Source organism: Asparagus officinalis, chromosome 7 (genome assembly GCF_001876935.1).
Source record: "Asparagus officinalis chromosome 7, Aspof.V1, whole genome shotgun sequence".
Lineage (NCBI taxonomy): Eukaryota > Viridiplantae > Streptophyta > Magnoliopsida > Asparagales > Asparagaceae > Asparagus > Asparagus officinalis.
The window spans coordinates 13,344,128-13,358,762 of NC_033800.1; the positions used below are offsets into that span (position 1 = coordinate 13,344,128).

Genomic DNA, 14,635 nt, shown 5'->3' on the forward strand with positions numbered 1-14,635 from the left:
ACAATATAACTAGAAAAAAGATTTGAAATCGGAGCACAAGCTAACTCCACTTTAGGTTTATAAGAGCTTATGCCACATCCACATAGCTTCATCTTATACCAAAGTGTAATATCCTTAATAAACATGCATGTTTAACACTTTAATCTATTGTTTCAATAAATTAGAAAGAGCAAATTTACATAGTGAGAATAATCCTTAATCAAATAATTATAATAAGAAACAATATAACTAGAAATAGATTTTTGAATCAAATATGACATTATTACGAATAAAATTTATTTGGAATATTGAGTAGGCAGTTGACCCATTTTAATATTTATTCACAAAAATAGACCCACTTCGATTTTATTTATAAAAATAGACCTAGTTTTAGCCATATCAGCATTATTACTGAAACTAAGTCGATTTTTACAAAAAATATAGTTTACTAATTAGCCAGGGTTGGCAACCCCACTTAATTAGTTAAGATAATTAAGTTAAAAACATCATTGATTGGAAACTACAGCAATTTTTGAGCTAAGTTCTAAATAGTCATGTTTGTGAACTATGGTTATTTTGAACTTTGATACGCTCGTTAGGTGCAGTTAGCAACCCCATCTAATTAGTAAACTACATTTTTTTTACATCGACTCAACTTCACCTAACAGTGCTGACCTGGCTGAAACTGGGTTTATTTTTTGTAAATAAAATTGAAGAGATTCTATTTTTATGAATAAATATCAAAATAGGTCTAATTGAAAATTTTCTCCTAAATTCTTACACTTCTCTTCAGTATTCATAGATTATTAACTATTTTGTTATAGGAATAATTAACTGAAAAGTAGTCACACTTTAATTAATAAAGGACTTCTGTTAGTTTTTATTACGAACTATGTTGCATGGAACTAGTATGGGTATTGCTATTGGTATCATTGTGCTACGAGACACAACAAATTTTATAAAAGGTAGGGTATGTAAACATTACTATATACATATATTGAAATTAATAACTGACATGATGATAATTTCGTCTTTTCATTCCCATGTTATGAGAATTAAAAACCTATAACAGTTTTCTCATGTAGATTAAAGGGGATGTGAAGTGTAAGATATCAGTGCGAGAAGTGTATGATGAGTGTTTTAAATTAAAACATGTAATATTATATATATAGTTGACTTCACATCTGAATAAATGTATCCATATATGCAAAGAGTGTACATGTCGGATACTGGTATGATTTCAGATAGAAATACCCACGTGACAGAGACTACGAATTTGAGAACTCAACCCTATTGATAAAAAGAAAAAAATGAACTACTTGAGGTTTTCCTTGTATATATGAGACCTTATTTACAAAAAGGACATGGTTATTCATATCATTATTTTCCAATTAATAATACAGTCAAATCTTAATTATATGGTCAAACATTTCTAATAAAGTGGTATTGTGAATAAATGAATATTTTTTTGACCCAAAATTCACGGGACCAACCATGAGACAAGGTGACAAGGACACATTTTTTATTGGAATTCTATCCAAAATCAATGGCTCATATATAGACACATCACCTATCCCATGTTTGGTCCAATTATTTTGGATCCCAAAGTAATTTCTCAAATATAGACTTACAACAATACACTCCAATCAATCTTATTACTATACTGATTATTTCTTATTATTACATTGATAATTACTCATTATTTCTTATAGTTGTAATTTGCAAATAAATCCATTGATCCTTTGGACAAATTTTCAAAACAGACCCTTTTGGGTTTTTATTTGCAAAAAACGACCTATTTCAAAAAAAATTACAAAAACCGACCTGTTTTCAGCCTAGCGCTGAAAACAGGTCGGTTTTTGTTAAAAATTTTCCGAAACTTCACGGGAGTTCAACTCCCATGAAGTTTAATGTATTTTTAAACTTCACGGAAGTTGAACTCCCGTGAAGTTTAATTTATACATAAATCTTCACGGGAGTTCAACTCCCGTGAAGATCTATGACCATATGCAACGCCGGGCTGCTCTCTGGAAGTTGGGACTACAACTTCACGGGAGTTAAACTCCCGTGAAGTTGCAGGTTATACTTAGCATGCACAGAATGCTGTGCATGTTTTGTTTACATACTTGTTAACTCATATATACACCAATTTATTTGCAAACAATCACAACAATATATACATGATTCAACCATGAATTAAACATGCACGATTATATATATGAATAATAATTGATCTTCAAAAGTTTAGTATTTGAAAATTCAGGAAAGTTACAAATTTTAACAAAATAAGTTCAAATACAACCCAATATAGCTCCCCTCCTTCCTCTCCCTCTCTTCCCCCTCCCCCTCGCTCTTCCCGACCCCCTGGGTGCCTGCTGATGAGCCTTAACTATCTGTGTATCCGGCTGTATATGAAGCCGGCTCCATCAGCATGTCAAGTGCCGGCGTCATCATCACGTGGCCGTCGACGTCGAGCGTACGCCTGTCCAAATGAGCGAGACCTGTCCTCACGGCCTGCGAACTCGTCGACGTGAGTCTTATGAAACATCTGCGCTATGCTCTTCTTGATCCTGCTGATGAGCCCTAACTCCACCTGATCCTGAATCTCAGTCACGTGCGCATCAATATCAGCATTAATGCTATCTAAAACACGGACATGCGAGGTAAACAATTTATTAAGTATCAATTCAATAAAAAATGTTATAATTTAGCTTAGAAACTTACGTAATCTCTCTCGTTCATCCCACTAGGGATGTAACTATCTGTTGGTGGGCGTCGCATGTGTCCAGCTAACGGCTGTGGGTCACGCGTGATCCATCTACGTGTGATATCCCAAAACTGGCGAATCAACACGAGCTCACACGGCACGCACGAGTCACTTTCCTGATCGCATCATGCGTAGAGGAACTTGAGTCTCAAACACATACTCTTCCAGCACTCGCCCCCCACCCCTGTATATGTATATAAATCTCATGCAACCGTTGATCCCATGCATGATATCCACTTACTTGCAACATTTAATTCGTCATTAATTAATCAAATATAAAGTCATGATCCCATGCATGATATCCACTTACTTGCAACATTTAATTCGTCATTAATTAATCAAATATAAAGTCATGAAGTGCTACCGAACAATATTTAGCTGTAGTAATTTCTGGCTAGCTTTGCTCATGGTACTGAGCATCTGGGCCTCTCAGGCTGCAGCATCACGCAGCCTGAACGAAATGTCGATGACCGAGAGGCACGAGCAGTGGATGTCGAAGCACGGTCGTGTTTACAAGGATGCAGCAGAGAAGGCTCGTCGATTCGAGATATTCAAGGCCAACATGGATCTTGTCGAATCGTTCAACTCCAAGAATAACAACAAGTTCAAGTTGGGCGCGAACCAGTTTGCTGATCTGACCAACGATGAGTTCAGAGCTCGCAACGGGTTTAAGCCCCGTTGGTCGAAGGGTGCAGCCAAGAGTACTTTCAGGTACGAGAACGTTACGGTAGTGCCGACCTCTAGAGAGTATAAATTAGAGAGTACTCTCACAATCAAATAGTGAGAGTATACAAAAATTAGAGAGTATAAATTTTTTTAGGAAGAATTTACCTGTTTTTTCCTTGAGACTGAGATCTGACGGCGACGAACGGAAAGGAGGCGGCGGCGGCGGTCGGAAGCTCCGGCGGCGGCGGTCGGAAGCTGGGCGGCGGCGGTCGGGATCGAACTGGGCGGCGGAGGTCGGGAGCTGGGGCGGCGGCGATTGGGAACGAGGGAGTTAGGGTTTGTAGGAATGGGGTCGGGCTGGGGCTGGGTCACGCGGGCCTTATATAGGCTCGAAACTTCACGGGAGTTCAACTCCCGTGAAGTTTAAAAATACACTAAACTTCACGGGAGTTGAACTCCCGTGAAGTTTCGGAAAAATTTTAACAAAAACCGACCTGTTTTCAGCGCTGGGCTGAAAACAGGTCAGTTTTTGTAATTTTTTTCGAAATAGGTCGTTTTTTGCAAATAAAAACCCAAAAGGGTCTGTTTTGAAAATTTGTCCTTGATCCTTTTAAATCTCGCAAATCGAAAATACTTTTTATCTAATATTCTGCATATTCTTCCTTAAAAAAAATTTATAATAAAGTAAACAGTTTTTGTCATTTACTGATTCCTAAGAAAGTGGTACTGTGAATAAATGAACACTTAGTTGTACGAGTTATTTGTACCGAAGGTTTGAATCCCTCTCTCTTCGCTTCCTCTGATTATTTCAGACTTTCCAATGTGAAAATATTTCGATCCTTTTTTATCATAGGTAAAATGTATGGAATATATAAAAAGTAAGGAAAAACTCTAAATTTTTTATTCCTCACGCCCAGGATTATGGCCCGGATCGTTAGATAAGCCATAAGATCAATTATGAGACAAGGTAACAATGACACATGTCTTTTATTGAGGTTCCATCCAAGATCAATAGCTCACAAAGAGACATATCACCCATCCCATGTGTGGTCAAATCATTTTGGTTCTAAAAGTAATTTATCGAATATGGACTTACAACAATACACTCCAATCACTCCTATTAATGCAATGAATTTATTACTCATTATTTCTTATAATTTGCAAATAAACCCATTGATGCTAGACGCTACTTTTTATCTAATATTCTGCATATTCTTCCTTAAGAAAATTACAGATAAATCAACAGATATTATCATTTATCGATTCAACCAAAAGATCCATTTCACATTAGGACGAGCAAATAACACTTTTCTTACACATAAACTCATAGCGTTTCATTATTTTATAGATTTAACCCCAGTATAGTTTTCCAACAGAAAGATTCTATAGTGCAGTTCTTTGTTTTTTCAGAATTAAGATATAACCCTTTAATTTGAAAAATATTTTAAAGGTTATTAAAAATTATAAAAAAATCTCTAAGAATAGTAGGTTCCAGAGTAGTTTATTATTCCTTGGACAAATTATATAATACTCATGAATAATACTAAAGATTTATTGCTGCACAATATAAGTCTCATAGTTTGTCACCTGGGATCTTCTGAATAATCGTGTTTAATATGTTTTGTAGTTTAATTGATTTGTTGGCTTCAGAAAGAGATTTAGTTTTCTGCATAATAGAATTGTTAGGTAAGATTTAAATTAATAATGATAGGTTAGATAAAGGCTTCAACATGCCTATCAAGAATTTTAGAATACTGTAGACTACATTGTCAATAGGGGTGAAACGAACTGAATTCGAATCGCATACCCCACTATTTGTACGCGTATTCAGTTCATACTTAGAGGCTGTTTGGTTGGTAGACAAGGGGTGAAGACCTATTTATGGAAAGTATTTTCTATAAGTAGTTTCCTTTTATTTGTCTGGATAAGTGTGCTTTTACAAAAGCTATTTTATAAAAGTACTTGAATTTACACCAAAAGTACAAGAATTGACCAAAATTCTAGGAAATCCATTTCCCAACAAAATTGTAGCAAAGGGGGTGGAAACCCATTTATTTATTTCTTTTATTAGAAATTTGATTTCTTCACTTTCTAGGAAAATAACCAGACAAGCCCTTAACTATTCGAATTTAAAATGAATACGAATTCAGCATTTGTATTCAATCTGAATAATATTCGAAAACTATTAGCAAATATCAATTAACAGTGTTTGTCTAGGAAATCCACATTTACAAGCAAGAAAAATAAAATTTTAAGGACTAAAGTGTATTAACGAATAGCTTATTAAACAAATGAATCGAATATACCTCTGGTTAAATTCTATTCATTTATGAACCGAATAATAAAAATTATTCATTTATTGTTAAATGAACTATCACATTGAATAGGCTAAATAGAAGTTAAATGCCTTACAGTTTCACTCCTTAAGCATTTATATATCCTCTGTTGTATTTCGTAGCATATATATTATTCTGAGTTGTTCAAAATTGGTACGTTAGTACCGTCAGTTATGCAAACGAGAAATTGTTTATATGAATGTTCCTATATACATTCATATGTTAATTTTAGAGTTTTATAACAATTAATATTGTTAAATTATTGTTAAACCTACCTAAATTCTAATTTAAATGTCCTAATTCTATCCTAAAAATAGAATTTGAAAAGATTTGATAATGAATTCAACAAACTTAATAGACAAAAGCTTATAAAATTAGCATGGATGTCATAGGGGAACTTTCGGATAAAATTTCCACATTTGCAAAGTAGAGGGTATTTACGTTTTAATTTTGAACAACTCATGATATATAAATCATACTCCCTTCAAAAGTGGGAGTTATGGAAAAACTTTTCTTGGTTAGTTTTTCCCATTTTCCTTTTCAACATTAACATTCTTATCCTAATTATAATTAGTTATCAACTAAAGCAACTTAGTCAAAATTAAACTTCCGAATTAAAGCTTTCTCCATTCAAAATTAGTTAATAAAAAAATGATCTAATTAGAATTGGTGGACAAATAATTAATACCAAATTGGTTGACAATGAATTAAATCTTTCTCCATTCAAAACTAATTAATTAAAAAATCATCTAATTAGAACTGTTGACAACTGATTAATTAAAAATGATCTAATTAAAAAATAATAGGCATTGCATCTGTAAATATTAACCAATTAGTTGATAGCAAATTATGAAATTAATTAATTTATTAACAACAATTAATTGATTAAAATGTTTTTTCCATTAGTTCCTTAAATCTTTCATATTTTGAAATTAGTCTAGCAAAGCATCGAAACTATTATTTAGTAACTCAATTCTCATGTTATTTTAAAATTAGTCCCTCAAATCAATGGTATAGTTAGCAATTCAAGGGACTAATTTCCCTCTAATTACTTTTTTTACTCTTGATTAGAGTGGTTAATATCAAAATAACTTAAGAACTGTGGTTGTAATAACTATGTTAATGATTTGATAAATTAATTTCAAAATAAGAAGAATTGAGCAACCTAACCGTTGAATGTGGTTATCTTCGCAAGCTCATGGATAGATATTTCTAAAATGTGATAGGTTATCTTATACTATAGTCATTAAGGATTAACATAGAAAATTTTTTTCCTTTTTCTTTTTTGCTTCATAAGAACTTTATATCATTTGTTATTATTAGATTTGAGGCAATAACAAAACTATATGGGTTACTAATCTTTTTTAATGTTGTTGCTTACATCGCTAATAGTCACAACGAAATATAAATGAAAGTTGAAGGTACATAAACATAAGTATTAAGAAAGTTCAGAGATAATATTACATCATCAAGTAGAGATTTAAAAGAAATAATTTCACGACCAAATTATATTAAAGAAATAAACTAAACAATCATGATATTTAACCACATGCAATGCACGTGCATCTCACCTAGTGCTATGAAATACAAGTGAGGGTATATAAGTGCTAAGTGAAAACTATAAGCTGTTTAAGTGCTATTTAGCCAATTGAATATGACTGAATACTTAAGAGAATAGATATTGGACCATTTGTTAAATATTTGATTCGTTCCATACTTAATTGTCAGCTTGTTTGGTATGATCCACAATATTTTGAATCGAGGGACGTGTTAGGTTAAGTTGGTGTCGAAGCTCTTAGATATACAATTTTATAGTAGTGGTTAGTTGGGTAGGGTAACTGTACATCCACTTGAAGAATTGAAGGCTACCATGACTAAAGTTGATTGCATAGAGTAGACTAATGAAATTAGAAAACCATAAAAAATATTCGTTAATAATGGTAACTAAAGTCTATAAGTGTTAGCTATAGATCCCAAAGGTAAGTTTAATAAGTTAAAAAGTAGTAGGAATAAGTGTGAAACATATTGGAGTAAGTACAAAAAGGGCTGAATAGAGATAAATTAAATAAAATACGTTTATTATTTGAACTAATCTGAGCAATGCCATTTGGCACCACTTCCAATTTTGGCAAGTATACTTATTAGAAATCCTATTTCACTTTTGAGTTACGTAGCATCACATATATAGTAGCTTTGCACCTGATATAAGATTCATAAATCTCTAAGCTTATTTTCGCTTTTGCATCCAAATTTACTTAACCCTATTTTCAAATTTTGAATTTGGATTCTTTTGATAAAAAACTTAACTTAATAATAATAATAATAATAATAATAAATATTTTTATAGAAATACATTCGATTTGGTTTATAAAATTTCAAATGTTTTTATTTTAAAACTCCTAAAATTGTTTTGTAATTTCCAGGAGTGGACGATAGAACTTGGTTGATGGCTTTTTCTCAAACCTAGGAAAACTTGTTTGCGAAAATTAAAAGATTTAGTTATGAAGCACTACTTCTTTTCTCTTATTAAATTGTCAATTTTAGGCCAATCAATATTAGAAACTCTTTTAAATTGGTAAATAGAATTTTTGATGATTTTCTCTAAAATCATTTGAAAAAATTGTTTTAGATTTTAATAGTAAATTTTGATGCAAGTTTTGTGGTTTTTAATTTAAAACTAGTTTGAGAAAATCTTATTTATCATAATTTTAAAATTTGAGTCTCGATGCATCTTTTTCCTTTTTATAACCTGAGAGTTTTATACAAATAAATATTCGAAACATATTTGGTTTGGTTTACCAAATTGCAATTGTTTTGTTGAAATCAATTTCAAGGGGATATTAGATTTCTAGCTGTAATTTTCCATCTAAAATCAAAAACACAATTGTTTGAACATCAAGTTTGAGAGAATCACAGTTTTCATAAAAGTAAAGACATTTTCAATAAATTTTTTACTACCTCACCATGTGATTTGGATTTGACCTAGTTAAGAATTTCACAAAAACACAAGCACATTTTTCAATAAAACACTTGTAATGGTGGGTTGCTACCTAAGAAGGTTCTTACCATGTGACCTGAACATCATGGGTTCAAATCTTAGATACACTCTTTGCATGGTAGGGTAATGCTGCATACATCTGACCATTTCCAAAGCCCACAATGATAGAAGCTTGTGCAGTGGGCCACCCTTTTTTACTTTTCAAAAAGAATGTCCAGATTGGACTATGCTCATCAAATTCTAATGCAGTACTTTATATGGAATCCGGACCGATAATCACATTGACTGAGAGCCCTATACCTCACCTACTATATACCGACACTAACCATGGGCCACCATAGAATTAGACTAAACTTAGGAAGTCAACAAGTCAACACAAGGGTAAGTGAGGGATTAGAGTTTTAGATGGTAATTAAGGCGAAACGACATTTTCATAAATAAGTAAAGTTGAGGATATGAGAGAATGACTATAAATAGAAGAGAGTTTCTCTCTAAAAACCCTAAAAAAATTAAAGGTCAAGTGGAGGGTTGGAGCCATGGTGATCTCATGAAGAAGATAAAGTCCAAATGGAGGATTAACCCTCAATATCCAATCTAATACTCTAGATCCATAATCGGCACCGTTAATCTTGTACAAAACATCATTTAATATATGTGGTCAAAAATTTACATAGTTTTGTGTCTTCTAGAATAGGAATCATAGTTTTGTCTTCTAGAATAGGAATCATAGTTTTGTGTCTTCTAGAAGAGGAATCATACTAGTTTAATGTGTTGATTTTTCAGATAGCTTAAGAGTCGTCCATTTTGCCAACAGATAATATAATGACTAGAAATATCTGAATTATATAACATTTTCTATATATAGATCACATGGTGTGTAAATTAAGATGGATAGTGCATATTATTATACTGAGTAGCCTATTTGGCTAGCTCACTGTAGGAATCTCATCTCATGCAACATTATTATTAGAGCTTAATGAATGAAGATAATTGGAATTCAAACATAGTATATAGGAAATAGCAACAAATAAATATATTAATTCAAAAAATAGTTGCAATGAACAACTTAATGCAAAAAACTCACCAAAAAAGATTGATATCTATGATGGGGGGAGATTAAAGATGGCGAACACTTCTAGGTGAGAAGTTAATACTCATCAACATTGAAAATTGCCCATCGCACAAGAAATCCGTCTTTATGGAGACACTTGGAAAATATGTTGAGAACAAACATGATTATTATGTAACTTCTCTTGATGGAAAGACTATGTTCTCAGAGGTTCGGTTTGCAAATATTCATAATATAGAAAGGTTCCTTTCCTATAGTCTCATAGCACAATGGCGGTAAATATAATAAGTTAAAAACTGTTTGTTTTTGAATAGATACCCAAAAAGCCTTTTAAAATCAAAATTCTGAACGTGATATGAGCTAAAATGAACGCGACCTATGTCCAATAAGTTTCACGAAATGAATGTGTAAGGGAGGATATGTGTCCAAGAAGTGTATGGCAATTGTTTTAACTTAAAACATAAATTATATAATTGCACACATGTTTGAGTAAAGGTATGCATATATTCAATGTGTACATGAACGGAAGTGTCGGTGTGGTTATGGGCATAGTTGCACGGAATCCAATTCCTTACGTTTCATGGGACGGGAACGGAAGCATGGTACGCCACACATTAGGAATTGGGTATGAGGGGGAGACTTATGCAGTACGTTAGGAAAAGCGATATGGTTCAAAAACGTAGGAATCAAAGGTTTTGGAAGTCAAATTTAAGAAATATACGCTAGTTGATATCAGTAAATACCAGTAATGCTTAAAGAACCTTGAGAACCATGTTGCAACTAAGGAATGCGTATTTTATTCGCATGATTTCTCATGTTTTTTGTTGTTTATTCTTTTGAAAAAAGAGCTAATTTTTTAAATTTTAATTGGTTTGAATTCTAAATCGGGTTGATAGAGTTGGTAAATTGGATCATGTTCCTGATACCATTTGTAACGCCCCGCCCCGGAATCCCGGAGTCGGTACGCTATTAAATCTGATGGATTGACCTCACAAACCACCACATGTCTTTTCAGCACGTTTTGTCCTCACTCACGCGCTCCCTGAAAAATTTTCCACGGGGTCACCCATCCTAGAATTTCTCCAGGCCAAGCACGCTTAACTTTGGAGTTTCTAAGAGTTGGGTTCCCGAAAAGAAGATGCGTCTTGGTGGTATGAGTATTCCAAACAAATCTATCAATACTAATCACATCACCCTCTCAAGGGTTGGGGTATTACAAACTCCTCATGAATCTAAGATAATCGAACCTAGGTCGCGGCTCATTGTACCCTCCCACGTTCTCAACATATATGGGTATGGGTATGCACAACGTACGTGTCTGGTATGTGTATGGCTTCATGATAGAAATACCCGGACAACATATAAATTCACAAGAAAATACGTCTAAGAGAGTGCACATGATTATTGTGTAACTTCTTCAATGGACAAAAGCCAAGTTTAGTAATTTTAAAGGTTAAATTTGCAAAAAAACACAGCATAGAGAGGCTTCCCCGCAATACACTCATAGCACAACGGTGGTATACATAATTTATCCTAAGATTCTTACACCCTCTTATATGAATTTTTAAAGTGGTACGGGAAGGAATAGCAAACAAGATAAATAAAAGAAGGAAGTCCGTTCTTACTGTTTGTGTATTTTCATGAGAAACATATTTCTCAGACTCAATTCTGCAGAGATTGAGGATGTCATCTGCATCATACATCACATCCTTTGAGTTTTTTGACCCACCTACTGATGCCTTCGTCATCGATCCTCCTCTTTTCTGCGTCAGCTACTACTCTGCTTATTATCTCAAGTTTGTTCTGGAGGCTCTCAATTTCATCCTCCACACACCCAAGAGCATGTCCAACTCGTCCTGGACCAGCTTCTCCAGGAAACCCTTGAAATTATCGACGAAAGCATCTAAGATCATGGGCACCTCTCCTCAGAGAAAATTAAGTTTGGTTTTTCTTTTAGTAGTAAGACAATGTGTAGCCTCCTACCCAACAAACAAATATTTATAACAGGCCTCACAGATGAGCAAACCAATTGTCCACGATCTGATTCAGCAATAGAATAGAATAACACTAGCTTTACCAGGACATGGTTAGGTTCCATTGAATGGAAACATAATAAATAAACAATTAGTTGACTGATATGTTTTGGCAAAAGCCCTATTGTCATTCTCTATTCAATCCTACGTTTGTACAGAGGACCAAGTCATTGAAAACACCATAAACTTTACATGCTATGCCAGCATGAAAAGGACTTGCATATAGTTACTATCTAACTAAGCTGATATCATACAACAAATGTGACGACAAAGGAGACAAAATCTGTATTACTGAGTATGTGATGAGTACAGAACAGAGCTGTAATCATTTTGTATTTAACTTTGTAAAGAAGAACAATTATCATTTAAGGGAATATCGTTAAAAAAAACTACAGAAAAAACATGTCGTCCTTCCAAACTAGTCATAGCTGTACTAAGAAGCTACGTGCCCAACTTAGTAGAATTATCAAAAATAACTAATACTAAAGAGAAGTCAACCAAAACAAAAGAAGGGAAAAGAAAGAATAGGAAAAACTAACCTCGGCATTTCATCAAACAGTTAATATGCCTCCCTTCATCATCAGCCTAATCACTCTCCTCGCATCTTCTTCTCAAATTCTCCCCATTTTGCCCACAATCGATAATGTTGGAATCGAGGGAGAGGTTTGGGGGTGAGGAGACGGAGGTCCTTCCAAAGGAGCTCGGCCATGGCGGCCACGAGCTCGGACTTTTAGGAGGCGAAAGAAATGTGAGAGATCGTGGATGGAGTGTTTTCTGAGATTGCAGGGTTACAAAACGTAGAGAATTTTTTAGAAGGGCTAAATTGCACTTAAAATGCTTTATAGTTTCACCAATCTTGCACCTAAATAACCTCTATTTTAAAATTGAGCAAATAAATGCCTCATAGTATTTAAATATTGCAGATAAATGCCCAAAGTTTTAAAATGTTACACTTCAGTGCCCTCTTATTTACTTAGTGTTGCATGTTGGTGCTCTCTTGTTTACCCAACAATGCATATAAATATATTCAGTTTGTAAATAACCTCACACTTTAATACATTAAAGTTACTAAAAGTTGCACTTTAGTACCCTGCGTTATACAATATTCTTGGATGCGTAGACAAATGTTAACACCATATGGGTTTTTTTTTACTTTGGGACATTGATATGCAACATTTAAATACTTTGGGGTATTTATTTGCTCGGTTTTAAAATTGTGGTCAATTAAATGCAATGTTGGTGAAACTGTAAGGCATTTAAATGCATTTTAGCCTTTTAAAAAAAGACATTTTTGAAAAATAATTAGCAAAACTGATCATTTTGTAAAATTAATACTAAAATCTACCTCTTCTTTTAAAAAGAGATCAACTTTGTAAAAATCAGCTTTAAAATACACAGTATACTGGTAGTCACACGTACTTCGTTCTCATTAATTTAACCTTAAGTATTCTAGCATAAAAGTACACAAGACGGCCATTTTAGATTAATCGTAATTAGCGATCACTAATTACATGAGACTATTAGTCCCATGTATTTTAAAGTCAATATTTTGCAAATTCAACCTTGGCCAAAAAGAGGTCGATTTTACTAATATTTTCATAAAAGGATCGGTGTTGCTTATTATTTTTCAAAAATAGTCTTTTTTTTATTTCTCCCAAAAACGGTGATTGCTTTGGTACTCCGAAATTAGGTATTTTATAATATTTAAAATGCTTAAAATTAGAAAATATGTTGGAAAATGAGCTTTTGTGCTTCCCTATTTAAATTATATCCTCTTCTTATTTCTCTTTGAAACCGTTCTTCAATCTCTCTCCTCTCCACCTTTCTTCACTTTACTTATCCTCCGTCGTTCTTCAATCTCTTTTCCATTTTTATTTATTTATTTATATATTTATCTTTTCATATTTAAGATTTTCTTCTTGTTGATATGCACTTATTGTAGCCTTATTGATAAGCATATTGCAAACACCATATTATGATAAGGACAAGGCTATATGATTTCAAAAAAGGGGGAAATTTCGATAGGAACAGATCACGTAATGTTTTTATAGGAAAAAAGGTGATTTTCTAAGAGGGAAAATAGAATTTTTGTAAAAAACAAGCGTTAAGATTATAACTACTTAAAGTCAATTTCTATTTTAATTATTAAATTACTCCTCTTGTTAATTTATAATTCCAAATTTTTACCACACTACCCGTGCAACTCTACTTAACTAACTTATCCGTAATGTCTCGTTTGATACATAGGAATGGAATGAAGTAAGAATGGAAATAAAGCAATAAATAAAATAAAATTAACGTGGAAATGGAATGTTCATTTCTATTATCATATTTGGGTACAATTTAGAGAATGAAGCTAGAATGTAAATATTGAAAGTTATGACTGTTTTTGGTTCTCACTTGAATGAAAAAATGCTCATTCCCTACCATCTTATTTGGAATGCTCATACGGACATAAAGTGGGAATAAATGGGAAGTGTAAATGGACCAAAAAGAGGTTGTGTTTGGTATGAAGGAATGAGAAGTGGGCATTGTCATTACATTCTCACTAATTCTCACGTACCAAATGAGGCCTAAGATTTAGGATAAGAGAGCTAAAAACTTGATTCATAATTATTTTTTATGTCATCGGTACTCCAAACGGATTTATTGGATTATCGAAGCTGTTGGCTTTTAAAAAATTACTAGTTTTCACTACAGAATGATAGAATGTAGGGGAAAATACTTGTAGGCCCCAAAATCAAAAAAAAAATTATTTCCCTTACAAGTTCGGGTCAACAAGGCCAA

General features: G+C 33.2%; 1 pseudogene; it reads right to left on the reverse strand.

The window, feature by feature from the left end:
* The window catches only part of LOC109850405, a 33,829-nt pseudogene that overhangs the window by 15,552 nt on the left and 3,642 nt on the right, over window positions 1-14,635 (reverse strand).